The 14118-nt window shown below is 36.7% G+C and overlaps 1 protein-coding gene across 1 annotated transcript in view; it reads right to left on the reverse strand.

Annotated features, from left to right (window-relative positions):
- Window positions 1–13646, reverse strand: part of LOC124365740 (polyubiquitin-C-like) — a 34124-nt gene extending 20478 nt beyond the window's left edge. The window contains 1 exon segment of the mRNA XM_046821730.1: window positions 13629–13646. The gene's annotated coding sequence lies outside the window, so the exon portion shown is untranslated.
- Window positions 13647–14118: the final 472 nt, after the last annotated feature.

Genomic DNA, 14118 nt, shown 5'->3' on the forward strand with positions numbered 1-14118 from the left:
ATCCAAACGCGTTTTAGGCGTTTTGAAGTTTTAGACGATGGAATACAAAATGTTCGAGATTTTTTTTCTGAATGACCCAATAAAAATAACTAAAACGCGTTTGGATGCGCATTAACAAATAATAACATTTAAATGAGAACCCTCCCCCAATTCTATGATTAAAACGTAAAGGTGTAGAAATGTTTTATGCTTAACATTGTACTTGTGGGTTTAAAATCAAGAGGGCGCCTCTTAAAGTCGGGTTTTAAGTATACTCTCAGTGTTACGTGAATATTACATAATAATATGATAACAAGGTGGAGGAGCATCACACTTGGTGAACGTGAGCAATAGACAACGACTAACCTTAAAAATACCTGTTTCGATTAGATTATTACAGGTTTATTTTAAACATCCTATTGGCAATTCAATTTGGTATTTATATAATGGTATTGATGTCTAGCCAGTGGCGTAGCGAAGGGGGGGGTCCAGGGGGTCCGGACCCCCCCCCGAAATTTTAAGACATATTAAAAAATAAAGCATGGAGCAGGAGAAAAAAGACAGTTGTCATTACTCTTGTCTACACAAACATTAAATTGATTGATTTCACTGATTTAGTGACCGTTGTTAAAAATATAATTGTCCTTACGTTTAAATCATAAAGTATCAAACGATACTTTTGGGCTCGGCCTTTCGGATAGTGTAGTGTAATCACGGTATTTCTATAGGGCGCGGTCACGTGACGTCGCAAAAGTCACCTGAACCGTAACACGGCGAACAGTTTAAATTAGCGACCACTTCGTTCAAATTCGTCGTTGGGGACGTATAAAGTGACTGCTTAGAATTAAGTTGATTTTAGGTGTCATTAAACTGTAAAACTTGTATATAATTATCGAAAAAATCACTTTCGGTCGGAAAATACACTTGAAAACTCTACTGATTAGAACTTCAACTAATTTGGACTTCAATGATTGAGGTAAACGTGGGGTTTTCGATTGAGTTAATACGACGATTTTTTTTATCATTAAACTGTACACCGTACCTATATAATTATCGAGAAAAAATCACTTCCGGTCGGTGAATACCGAAGTAAAGCTCTCTACAGATTCAAGTTTTGACGATTTTGGATTTCATTGATTGAGTGGTTGAGGTATAAATTGGTACTTAGGATTATGTTAGGACGGTGATTTTAGGTATTAATTCAACGCCGACTAATACATATATAATTATCGAGAAAAAAAAACAATTCAATCACTTTAAATTAGCGACCTATTTCCTATGGAGTCCCACAGGGATCTTTACTTGGACCAGTCTTGTTCCTTGTGTACATCAGCAGGCGGAACTCATCGCTCCTGAGAGGGAAAATGGTCCAGTATTGTTGACGATACAAACGCTCTGCATTAAAGCTCCAACAAAACATGAATTAGAAATCATTTCCTTTTTAAAACTGAATTCATGTATTCAGTTTTTTACTAAATTAAAATCTGAGGACCAACAACTTCAAATCAAATGCACTAAATTTCTGTTTGTGGTAAAGAGAGATTGAGGATCGCGCTGCTGTGATGGCGGACGATGTCCTCATAGAGGAAAACTGATTCACCAAGTTCCTCGGAATGTACCTTTTAATCGAAGTCTGACTTGAGACAATCACATTGAAAGTACCTGCGCAAGGTTTCTTCAGGGCATTTATGCTCTACGGAACCTTTCAAAAATTTTGCTCCCGGGATGTACTAAAAATGGCCTACTTCGGCCTTGTACACACCCCATCGAGTTGAGGCTATGGGTCAGCTGTTCTAAATACAAATTTGAGCGAGTATTTAGAAGTCAAAAAAGAAAGCTGTCCGCATCATTTCAAAATTGAAATCCCGAAATTCATGCAGAGATGCCTTTAGGGAGCTTGGATTGCTAACTTTTCCCTGTCTCTACATCCTCGATGTCGCCCTGTACTGCCGATTTAAGTGCGAGTTCGTCCGGGGCAGGGACGTCTATCAGTACGGGACAAGAGGCAGGGACAACCTTCGGTTACATCCGCACAGAACAGCCGCATTCAAACGTTTGCCATCCGAGGTTGGTGTTAAGCTGATCAACAAGCTCCCTGATGAAATAAAAAAATTTGAATGAACCCACAAAATTTAAAGCTCGATTGAGACACTTTTTTGTGTCGAGGGTGTTTTTATTCAGTGGAAGAGTTTATGATGAGCCGCTGGGATGAAATTTAAAGTAATTCGATCATCCTCTATTTCTGGTGGAAAAATTTAGAAGATTTTAAAACGTATGGCTGTAAGTATGTATCAGTCTTAGGAATGAGTGTGGACTGTGTATGAAACGGGTATGCAATTTTAAATTGATATACATATTTCTAAATAATATAATTTGACGATTGTATGCAATTTTTATTATTGTTGACACAATAAAAAGTATTATTATTATTATATTATTATTACCTCCGGTCCGAATATACCGAGGAAAAAGCTCTCTAATGATTCAGATTTTGACGATTTTGGATTTCACTGGTTGAGTCGTTGAGATAAAAGTGGTACTGTAGAATTATGTTAGAACATTGATTTTAGGTATCAATTGAACGCCCGGACTAATATCTATATAATTATCAAAGAAAAATTTAAAAGTCGCTTCCGGTCAGATAATACACCGGAAAAACTCTACTGATAAGAAGTTCCGACTACTTTGGATTTCACTGACAGAGGTATTATTTTCATTGTCCTTAGTATATTCCGATCGGAAGTGATTATTTTTGTTTTTTTCGATAATTATATATTTATTAGTCGGCGTTGAATTAATCTCTAAATTCAATGTCCTAACATAATTATAAGTACTACTTTTACCTCAACCATTCAACAGTGAAATCCAAAATCGTCTCCAAAAACGAATCAGTAAAGAGCTTTTCTTCGGTATTTACGACCGGAAGTGTTTTTTTCTCGATAATTATATAGGTAGTCGAGTTACAGTTTAATGATAACAAAAAAATCGTCGTCCTAACTCAATAAAAAATACCACGTTTACCTCAATAACCGAAGTCCGAGTAGTTGAAGTTCTAATCATTAGAGTTTTTCAGGTGTATTTTATTTCCGACCGAAAGTGATTTTTCCGATAATTATATACTCGTCTACAGTGTAATGATACAAACAATCACCATTATAAGTCATTCATAAATACCTCAATCAGTGAAATCCAAAGTGGCCGAACTTCTAATCAGTAGAGTTTTTCCGGTGCATTTTCCGACCGTTAGTTTGATCTGTACCCGAGCAACGCTCGAAAATCGCCCTTCTTTTCTAAAGGGTTTTCGGCCGTCAGTGGCCCAATGTCCCGAAGGAGTATTTCATTTTCTCCACAGAATATAGTTGAGTCAATTATACGCATGAGTGAAGCTCTGTTGTGTTCTTTTTCTTTCTTATCCAGTGAATCCAACATCACTCTGGTGCCTTCTACCCGGCCAGAATCGAAACTTCGTAAAAAGTTTCAGTAGCTATACAAGAAAATTTGTGGTACTAGAGTTGCTGTGAGAGTTTAATTTACCTATTACATATTTCCACTTTCTATAAGGCGTAGTTACTAAAGCTCCATGTTTTTGGTATTTGCCTTTTACCAGTGAATTCACTGGCAAATAACACACAAAACGTCCCCCGGATCCCCCGGTTTCGGACCCCCCCCGAACGAAATTTCTGGCTACGCTTACTGTGTCTAGCTAAGGGTTTAGCTAGATCCTTTATACCTCGTATTAGTCTAATCAATTTTTTATTTCTCAAAAATCTAAAAATGAGGAATACTCTTTATTTGATTTATTTTTGCGCAGCAACCAATCAATTGTTTTAAGAGTGTCTTAACAATATCTTTTCTATAAAGTTCTGCGAAACAAATAGTAATATAATATGGGTTCAAAGGGCAGACCGTCTGTCTATACGATAACTCTTGATAGAACTGTTCTAGAGATTTAATTCTTGTTTACAGTTTCCTCTTAATCCAAGGAAAACTAGATTTTGGTGTCATAAATGTCAAAGGCTAATCGATCCGTCTGTCTTTTCGTGTGTGCAATACCTCTGGTTAGGAAGGTTTTAAAGACTTGAAACTTGGTGCAAAGGGAACTACAAAAAACCACGAAGGTGTTAAAGACTTGGAACTTGGTGCATAGACAACCACCAAGAAACACTTCCAAGCTTGGTGCTATGGCGGTTCCAATTGGTTCTTCTTGGTGTAGAGATATTATTGCTTTATTGATATTAGAATAATAAGGTAATAGTCCGTAAAACAAATTCATCTATATGTTCTCGATATATTACGTATTTATCGATACTCCATCGGTTTATTATGTACACTTTTTATACCTTTTGTATATATGCAAGTCAGACTCTAGATTTTTGGATTCTGGGACAGTAAAACGGATCTCGGGCCTGCTATCACGGCATGCATCCAATTATGAAAATTGTACCAAGATCATGATTTGAATTTCAGTTTGACAACAAAAAGAAACATTATTTGTAGTCAGAATCAGAATTAGAAATAATTTATTTCGTTAATAACATAAAGTTACATGAAATAAGTCATAGATAAAATAGTAGATAAATATAATAATAATAATAATTAAATAAAATCAACAATCAAATAGTCAACATAGGTTATTTCACGTGTTTGTGCAATCTGATTTTTCAAGCAAAATTGTTTTAACGTTTTTTTAGAAAACTTTGTGAGCTGGTTATGTTTTTCAGGTGCCGAGGCAGCACGTTATAGAGCCGTACAGCTGAATAGTGCATGCCCCTTTCAAAAATTGTCAATCTATGGATCGGGTAGACCATATTACCCCTGTGGCGGGTATTGTATTGATGATTAAAAGTGTTCTCTGCAAAAAGATGTGGGTTATTTTTGAAGAAAGTCAAAACTTCAAGTATATATACATACTTGGAAGAGTGAGGAGATTCAGTTGCTGAAAAAAGGGCTTACAGTGAGCACGATTACCCGCTGCAACATAATGCGAACAATTCTTTTTTGGAATCTAAATACCCTTAAAACTTCACTAGAATATCCCCAGAATCCAATAGCGTATTTCAGTCTACTGTATACATAAGCATAGTAAATTTGAACGATAGTTTCTTTACCAACTGCAGGCATTAAAACTCGAAAAGCAAAGGTAATTGAAGACAGCTTTGAGCATAGCGTATCTATATGTTTAGACCAGTTGAGCTTGTAATCAATGACAACACCAAGAAGAGAGGCAGACTCTGATGGGTTGATACCATTTACGCTGAAACCCGCTATATCACGAAAAGTTGGTGAGGAACCCATGATTTTAGTTTTTTCTTCATTCAAGAAGAGTCCATTTGACTCAAACCACTTATTCAAGCTGACATACGACTGATTCATAATAATTTCGAGGCTATGAATATCACGACAAGAAGATAGAGCAGTTGTGTCATCCGCATAGCAAACAATGTCTGATTTCATATTGGAAGGAAGGTCGTTTATATATATATATATATATATATTATATATATATATATATATATATAGAAAATAAAAAAGGACCAAGTACGGAGCCTTGAGGTACTCCTGAGCTGGTCCTCAACCAACCTCTTTGAAGTTGTCCTTTATTTGTTACAGAAACTGTCTGCTTTCTCTCAGAGAGATACGAGGAAAGGAGTGAGAGAGCTGCACCGTTCAAGCCATATCTTTCAAGTTTACCCAAAAGAACAGAATGGTTGACACAGTCGAAAGCCTTGGACAGATCACAATATATCGCACCGACACACTGCGACCCATCCAAGGCTCCCATCACGGCACCAATGACATCATTGACAGCGCTAGAGGTTGAAAACTCTTTTCTGAAACCAAACTGAGATGCAGTCAAGAGAGTATTAGAGTCAAAGTAACATTGAAGTCTTGCCAGAATGATCATCTCAAACACCTTAGCAAAAGAAGAGAGCAGACTGATTGGCCTGTAATTGGGAATATCAGTTTTTTGGCCTTTTTATGGATTGGGCGTATGACAGACAGCTTTAGATTTTCTGGAAAAATTCCCTCAGAAAAAGATCGGTTAATTATGTGTACCAGAGGAAAAGCTATAAGATATGCGCACTTCTTAAGAACTTCAGAAGTAACCCCATCCCACCCACTCGACTTCGAGTTTCTCAGCTTTGAAATCGAGCTTAGAACCTCAGCCATAGTGGTTGGCCATACTTTGTGAATGTATAACTCACTTTTTGTCTCTCATGTATTTACTTTACACAATGTCTTATATTTGAAGTTAAAATCCAGCAGTATCTTCAAAGTAACATGGAGAAGTGGTAGTTGACAATCATTTACAACGCAATTGAAATCCAACTTAAGGAACATAACCTACAAATGCAATTTTTAATACAAGACATGTCACAGATACGCTAAACGAGTTTGCGCTCAGAACTTCATCAAGAGCCGGGATCCCAAGGCAATTGACCTCCCCCCTCCCACAATAGACGAAGAACCTGTACCTCATCTTCTACTTGAACTGAGAACCGAGTGTAGGTTCACAGGGCTGTTTACAACACAGCCCTAATTTATGTATTTATAGAGGCGACGTTATTATTCAAGCATGTGCTAAGAAATCATCAATTTTCCATACATTTTAGATCCTGTCGACATATTGAAGAGGTTGAAATATAGATTGCCACACCGATAGCGTCGCAACTGAGAACATTACATCACAGTGTGGAACCGCTGAGAATGGGCGTGACCAAGCGATCACGATGGCAGTGTATTGTGTTTCACATGGGCTCGGTTATGTGAATCGGTGACAGAGACAGGTGAGGCCTTTCAGGGTCGTCTCGCAATATGCAGTTGGCGTCAATGTCACCCTTACTGCGCATGCGCTGCTCACGATATTGATCTGCGACCTCAGTCCCCTCAACACAACACTTGTTTGGGACGTGGCTTGTGCTTTCTTGATCCAATACAACAACGTGTATTCCATGTGGCACAAAGGAAATTCTCGATTTTACCAGGAAACAGATACCCTTGAAATCGTTAGTTTACACACTCGTCTGCACAAACAGATGCACATTTACAGATTTAATGGGCTAAATGAAAGCAACACACGTTCAAAGCTGAGAATAGTAACCTGATGGAGATTGAACCACATCCAGTTTCTTAACGGTCATGGAAATTTCCGAGCTTATGAGTTAAAAATATATTAGTTCTGCAAGGAGTTCGAAGGGGGCGACAACGTCAACCACACAGTTGGCCAAACTCTTACCAGACAGACTATTGATTCTACGGCCTTTCATTATACAGGGTGTTCCGTTACTCTGTGGACAAAGAAGGGTATAGCCTACCACGTTATTGCTCAGGTCAAGACAACACATTTCACCACATGAACATGGGTCTGCGACGCTTAGTTTCCCATCGTCTGTCTATGTGTGCTTTTTATAAAAAAAATATCTTAAAAACCAACAAATTTGGCTCAAATGTTTACGATAGCAAGTCCGTTTAGTGTAAAAATATCATGCAATTATCTTTGGTATTTTTTTTAAATTGGTGGCCATTAAAACTTATAAACTTTGAATATCTCAAAAGCCAACAATGTTTGTACAGAATTACAAGAATAGCAGTTGCTAGAGAATTCACTCACAAATCTAATTACACAAACATTATTTAAATCGAATAATAAATCACTGATTTAGATCAGGTTTACTGTGACAAGACATGGCCCATTCTGAGGTTCTTAACGTCAAAAATACAAAAACGGAATAAACGGCACCCCTCAATGTGTCCAAATTTGGTATACAGTAATTTAATTTATAAGTTTTTAAGACATTATTTTTTTAATAAAAACACCTACAGGCAGACAGATGGGAAACTAAGCATCGGAGAACAATGTTCATATAGTTAAATATTTTTGTATTGACGTGAGCAACTTGGTATGCCTTTGTACAAACAGTTACGGGACACTCTGTACATACAAATAATTCGCAATAATCAAGGCTATGTCCCAGGAGATCGTTCTTACTGGCCGCGGAGATACCCACTCGCCAGAAAGTGAATATGCAACCGTAATCGATAATTGACCTAGTTAGGGAAACCTTTTTACGCTCTTAACTTTAATATAAGAGGGATAAAAACAAAGATTTTGTCAACGTAATGAGAGATCAAATACGATTGCGTGGACCTCATACGAGTACGATGTAATGGAACGTTTCTTGTAACGACGAATTGAACTCGTATCTAATTTTACAGTTTCCGGCCAAGGCCCAGTGAGGCTGCCAGCTCTGTCAAGGATGGGTCACGTGTCGAAGCGAGTGCAGGGTACACAGCGGGGGGAGGAGGAGCGGCGAGGTATTTTTGACCAAAGCTACTGACCTCAACAAGGTGCTTCCTGTTCCTCGCACTTTTGGTTGGGTCCGCGCCAAAAACAGCGACGCAAACATATCGCAACATTTATAAAAATCACATGAGCTTTTTTGGGGAATCCATCATTTTCATCAGATTCGTCCGGCTGTTTTAAAATATAAATGGCTGAAGACGTCGATTCAAACAATTTTGTAGGAAGTACTGTAATATATCGTAATTTATTGATGTTGCTTTCACCAGCTTGCCAAAAGCTTTCGGAGGAAAATAATACTGCCCCGATAGATTTTAAAATTTGTAAGTTAGTATTCATTGTTTTCACAATAGCGATAAATTGTTCCCAATAACGTATAAATTGTTAATGTGTATATTTGTGGTGAAGTAGGATAATTGGTCACAAATGATTTAAACCTCATAATGATAACAAATAAGAAATGATGAAATATGATTATTTTCTCTCGCAGCTCTGTTTATATCTCCAAACACCCGTTCAAGTATTGCAGTGCGAGTACAACCCCTTGCTATCCCCTTTTCCAAAGAAACCCTTGAGTCGTACAATGGGGTCCCAAGCCGCGATCGTGGACCTAATGTCCGCCCAAAAAGAAGCAGGTAAGAAATGACCCGACGGTTTTAAGGCGTGGACCGACTGTCCGTTTACCACTCAGCCGTGGCCACGAGTACCGTAGCGGGAAAAGTTCCGGTTTCGATTCGAGATTTAATTAATCACCGGAATAATCTTCCGCTGTATTATATATTTCAACACAGATATTTTATATTTGATAGATACATATATTTCTGTTGAAGGTGGAGCTTGTATTGGCTACTTGTTAACTTATTTACATTCAAACATAAACCAATATTTAAAACTTTTATTTTTGTTAAGCCTATGTGAAATCTTTTGTGATACGTCTGACAAAGATAGGCTTGCTATCGAAAGGCCTCACAAAAAAAGTTTTAAATGTTGGTTATGTGTTTGAATGTAAATAAGTTAACATATATTTCTTACATCTGAAATTCAATTGGAGAGAGATCGTGACTTCAAAGGATTGAGAAATATGTTAGAGCTACAAAGGCCTTGTGGCGGTGGCAGGATGTTTCACGGTCACGTCCTGTCTACATGGCAATCCCACACCGTGTCACGTGCAGTTTGAACGATCTCGAGAGCATCACCCAAGCGCAACTCTGTGACATAACGTGATCGTCTCATGTAGCAAACTGTTTAATGTCGAACATTCAATCAGAATGTTGAGGGAACATAACTTGACTTTCCACCGTGTGTAGGAAATAGGGTATTTTTTTAAAAAAAAGGAATGACGAGGAGAATATTTATACAGGTTTCAACGCGTTTTGTCAAATACTTTTATTTGGAAATGTTGGTTCACATTTCCCAGACTAACCGCCACGTAAGGGGATATTTTGTATCTTTAATACAAAAAAGCTCAAAATACGGTAGTTGTGAACCCCCTTTCTCAGTGAACTACGTGATTATAAGTTTACACCGAAACTCAAAACTCGTTACAGCACTTATCCAGGCTGAAAGCCTGTGTAAGCAACATCGGAGCATTGCAAATCAATCGTATAGCTAACGGAATCTGTATGGAAATTCCAGCTAGGATCATAGCATATCTATTAACAGATAAGAATTGTATGCAGGTATAGCAAGTAATAGAAGGAATATAGCTTAAATTTTTGTATGCATTTCATTGTATCAACTCATATATTTGTAACATTAACCGATCGCAGTTGAAGAAAAACAAGGAATGATATTCCTGTAAACTGGCAGTGAGAATATCCGCCCAACAGTTGTTGAGTGGATGGGGAAGCTTTTAAACAAAACTATCTATCCACTGGTTATAAAATTCACAACTTATTCAAAATCTGTTGTTTCGTTTGACACAGCGCACATTCAGTAATCGCCAACAGTAAACATGTTTGTGACCTAGCGCGTTCTGCGATGTTTTACTTGCTGTTTTGCTGCGCAAATTTTCAAAACGCAAAACACAAATTGATACGTATTTCGCTACAAGAACGTCTGCAGGCAGAGGTTTATTGCCCGTAAGCGATGGCATTGATAACAGCTGTTCACCCATCACGTTCCTCACGCGTGAGTACCACGTGACTCATTCAAGGGCCGCGCAGCAGAAGGCTCCAGAATATTCTATGACGTCACTGCCGCCGCCGCCGCCGCGCAGCTAAGCCAGGGAAATCAGCTGACGCGGCGTTGTGCAACAATTCTGCAGATGAGGCGAAGTAAAATACTTTTCAGAACACTGACAGGCTACCTTATGTTTCATGTTACTGACGACTTGTATTATAATAATGATAATGCACCTGTTTGTTATTTTACAGCCTACACTACTGTGACGTGTATGATGCAATATCACAATGTCATGCATAATATTCATGCAATTAATACACTAGCTTTTGTTTCGCTAAAAATTGCTACTTTTATTAGCAAAATAAGGCGGGCAGATAAGGCAATTATACCCATTTCCACGTGTATAATAAACATTATCGTCTCAATGGTTCTTTCATTTCGAGATGAAAACGTAACATAGGGTAATTACATTATTTTTAATGCATTCGGAACAATTTTTAATTAACTGATCAATCTTGTTCAGGTAAAACATTAAACAGTACAAATAACATTAGTACCCATAAAACAATGTATGGTCAGGCCTATATGTGTGACATGGAAAGACAGCTTATTATGTTATTGCTTAGTTGGATGTAGACCGTTTTAATCTGCAAAATAGTAAATTTGTGTACGTAATAAATGGATTTATTCATAGTTTTTCGTTTTCTGGTTTTATGGCACCAGTAAATTTCAGAATTTCATTATTTTAAATTGTATTGTGTAATTTTGTAAAGTGATGTTTATTGAAATTCAACCGGCAAATTATTAAATTACACCGTTTTTATATTAGAAAATTAAACACAATAAATAAACGAAGTCTACACTATTTTTAGAGTTGTTACTTAATGGACTGTCCTTGTCTTATACAATACTATCCAATTATGGCTTACGAAGGAATGATAATACACCGAGGTTACCCACATATAATACGTAATAACAGTTTTTTGTAGTAGGCCTACTCTTTTTAGTTACAAATGTACAAAATTTTGTTCATCCAAAACAATTTAGATTATTAGTATTATTAGTCCTATATCACTGTACAGTAAAATAAAGATTTGTTTTTACACTTTTAGAATGTTTTTGCCCTTTTAACAGTTTTAATAAGTGAGTAATGTATAAAACATGTCATAAACTATGTTTAGTTTAAAACTGACAATAGTAATAGCACTCTTTGTCAGTTTGTGAAAGGCGTTCTTGTAAAAGGATGACGTTTAAAACTGTGTTGATGATAACCTATGGAGTCGGCTTGGTACACACAATTCTATTTTACTAACAATCTGACAGATTCCCGGTCCCACACGTGTTAGAGAAACCAATTGCTTTTCTTTTTATACTACTTCTATTTTGTAAATTAAAAGATTTTAAGTTCTTTCAATCAAACCTTCTCCATTAATTCAGTACAGTAGCACTATTAAAGTAACTAAATTTCATAAATTGTACAAGATAAGACTAAGTGTTATCGAATTTGGCACGATTGTTCATCCAGACCAGTGTAGAAAGCTTACAGTTTCCTGTGCTTTGAAAACTCAAACCCCGCGAGAACGAACGACGGCCTTTTCTATAACCTGTTCTGTCCGTTATACAACATAAAGACACAGGTGGGGGGGGGTCCCTTGAACAATAGAAGAAAGGGTGCAAGGCTGCAAGGGAGATCTACAAAGGATGGGTGACTGGGAGACACGAGGCTGGAAACGTGATACCAGAGTGAATCTTGGCTGATACATCTGCCATTTCACTCAAATACGAGTCATGAGCCATGAAAACGTGTTCGTAATTGTAATTGTAATTCAAAACGTACCAAAAAGTGTTATTTTTGTAAAATTAATTATACCCATGGAAAACTATCAAGAAACTTAAAAAGTTACTTTGGAAAATTACAGTTTGCTTTCCAATGTAACCCAGACTAACTCTTGTACGACCAATTTTCTTGAAAACGGAAATGATTTCACATTTCAGCGAAATTTTAAACATACATACGTGCGGAGTTTTTTACCTGCACATTTATTTACACGCGTTTGCTAGGCTACGACTACAACGACTTTAAAAATACTGCAAATAATGGGATACAAGCTCGAATACTCTCAATATTGCATTAGCGCTGCATATTGCACACGGCTTCTTGCTGACTATTGCGCTTGACGTTTATGCAAGAGGTTGGTGTTACATAACTGGAATTGTAATGAAATTAGTAATTTTTAATGCTGTCGTATGAGATAGTTTTCTGGCATAATAAAGTAAAGAATCTGACGTGAATACTCATGCTCATTATCGTAAACCTATTTTTTTTAAGTATTTAAGAATATTGTAGCATATTTCTTAGGAGAAAATAGTTATATAGTCCAAACTTAAATTTGTTATCATAAAAAAGTTGGTTTAACATTGGTCGTCAAAATGCCAGCGTGGTTTTAACGTCTGGGTCTGGGATCCAACAAAAACATGAACAAGGTTGCGGCTTTGTCCAACCAGACCTAGAAAGCTGGCACTCGTACAGGCAGTCTGGCAACACTGTAACGGTTCTGGCGATCTGGCAACATCGCGCTGTCAGTAGACAACGAGACTGCCGCCTGCCTGGTGCCTGCCAAGGTCACAAAACGACAGGACTAAGCAGGAACACAGCCAATAACATGTCACTGTTCTAGCTACTGCTATACTGTAAAATCGATTATCATTTATCTGTTTTGCAAATTTTCGTGAATTTAGCGTCTAAAACACCTTTATTAATAACTGTTTAATATAATAATGTACTATTGCTATTAATTGTTATCGATGGAAACCGTAATCAATATTTTTCAATTATGATCGTGTGAATCAATATAGTAGTTATGCAATAAAGAAATAGTCCAAGAATAAATCTACAGTATTGAAGAAATCATTATATCCATTCTACAATGATTACATGCGGTACACAATGAAATACAATAAAAATTAATAAATTGTATACCAAAAATATAATACTAGACCTCAACCAAAATGAATCATAAACAACTTTTGTACTTTTTCTCAACCAATTATGATTGTTTTAGGCAATACAAATTTATATAAATCAATCTTTTAGGAGGGGGTTTTGAAGATTGGCGTTTTTACAGAGCGTATTATAGGGAATTTATATTCGTGAATCGAAGTTCAAACAAACATTTAAGGACTAAAAATCTAGAGAAGTTCAATCTACACTTTAAGTACTTACATAATCCGGGTTAGAAAAATTGACTGCGTATTTCACGAAATAAATCACTTTGAGTGATTGTTACAACAAATTTCGTATCAACCCATGTTTTATTTTGTAAATAACTTTTGAATAAAAATATAACATCAGCTGGGTCCAGTAACAAAGGATTGTTCAATGCACAGAGGCTATTATAGCTAAGGGTTTCGTACATAATCAGCTGGCTGAATTGTGTAAAATTAGATTTTCGTAATATTATATCCGGTACAAAATAATATAATAATAAAAAATGCCTTTTCAGTGAATAATTTCACATTACGTTAACTCGTGGGTTGGACTCTAATTGGCACAACCTCTATTTGATTTTATATCCAAGATCTATCATACTTGGAGGTAGTTGGTCTCATCCATATTAACAATATGGATAGACCATAATAAAATTTTATAGATAATGACCCCTCTGTGACGTACAAGTAAGAAGACGTATCTATTTCTAACACGATTGAGAAAT

Source organism: Homalodisca vitripennis, chromosome 7, assembly GCF_021130785.1.
Source record: "Homalodisca vitripennis isolate AUS2020 chromosome 7, UT_GWSS_2.1, whole genome shotgun sequence".
In the NCBI taxonomy this organism is placed as follows: Eukaryota; Metazoa; Arthropoda; class Insecta; order Hemiptera; family Cicadellidae; genus Homalodisca; species Homalodisca vitripennis.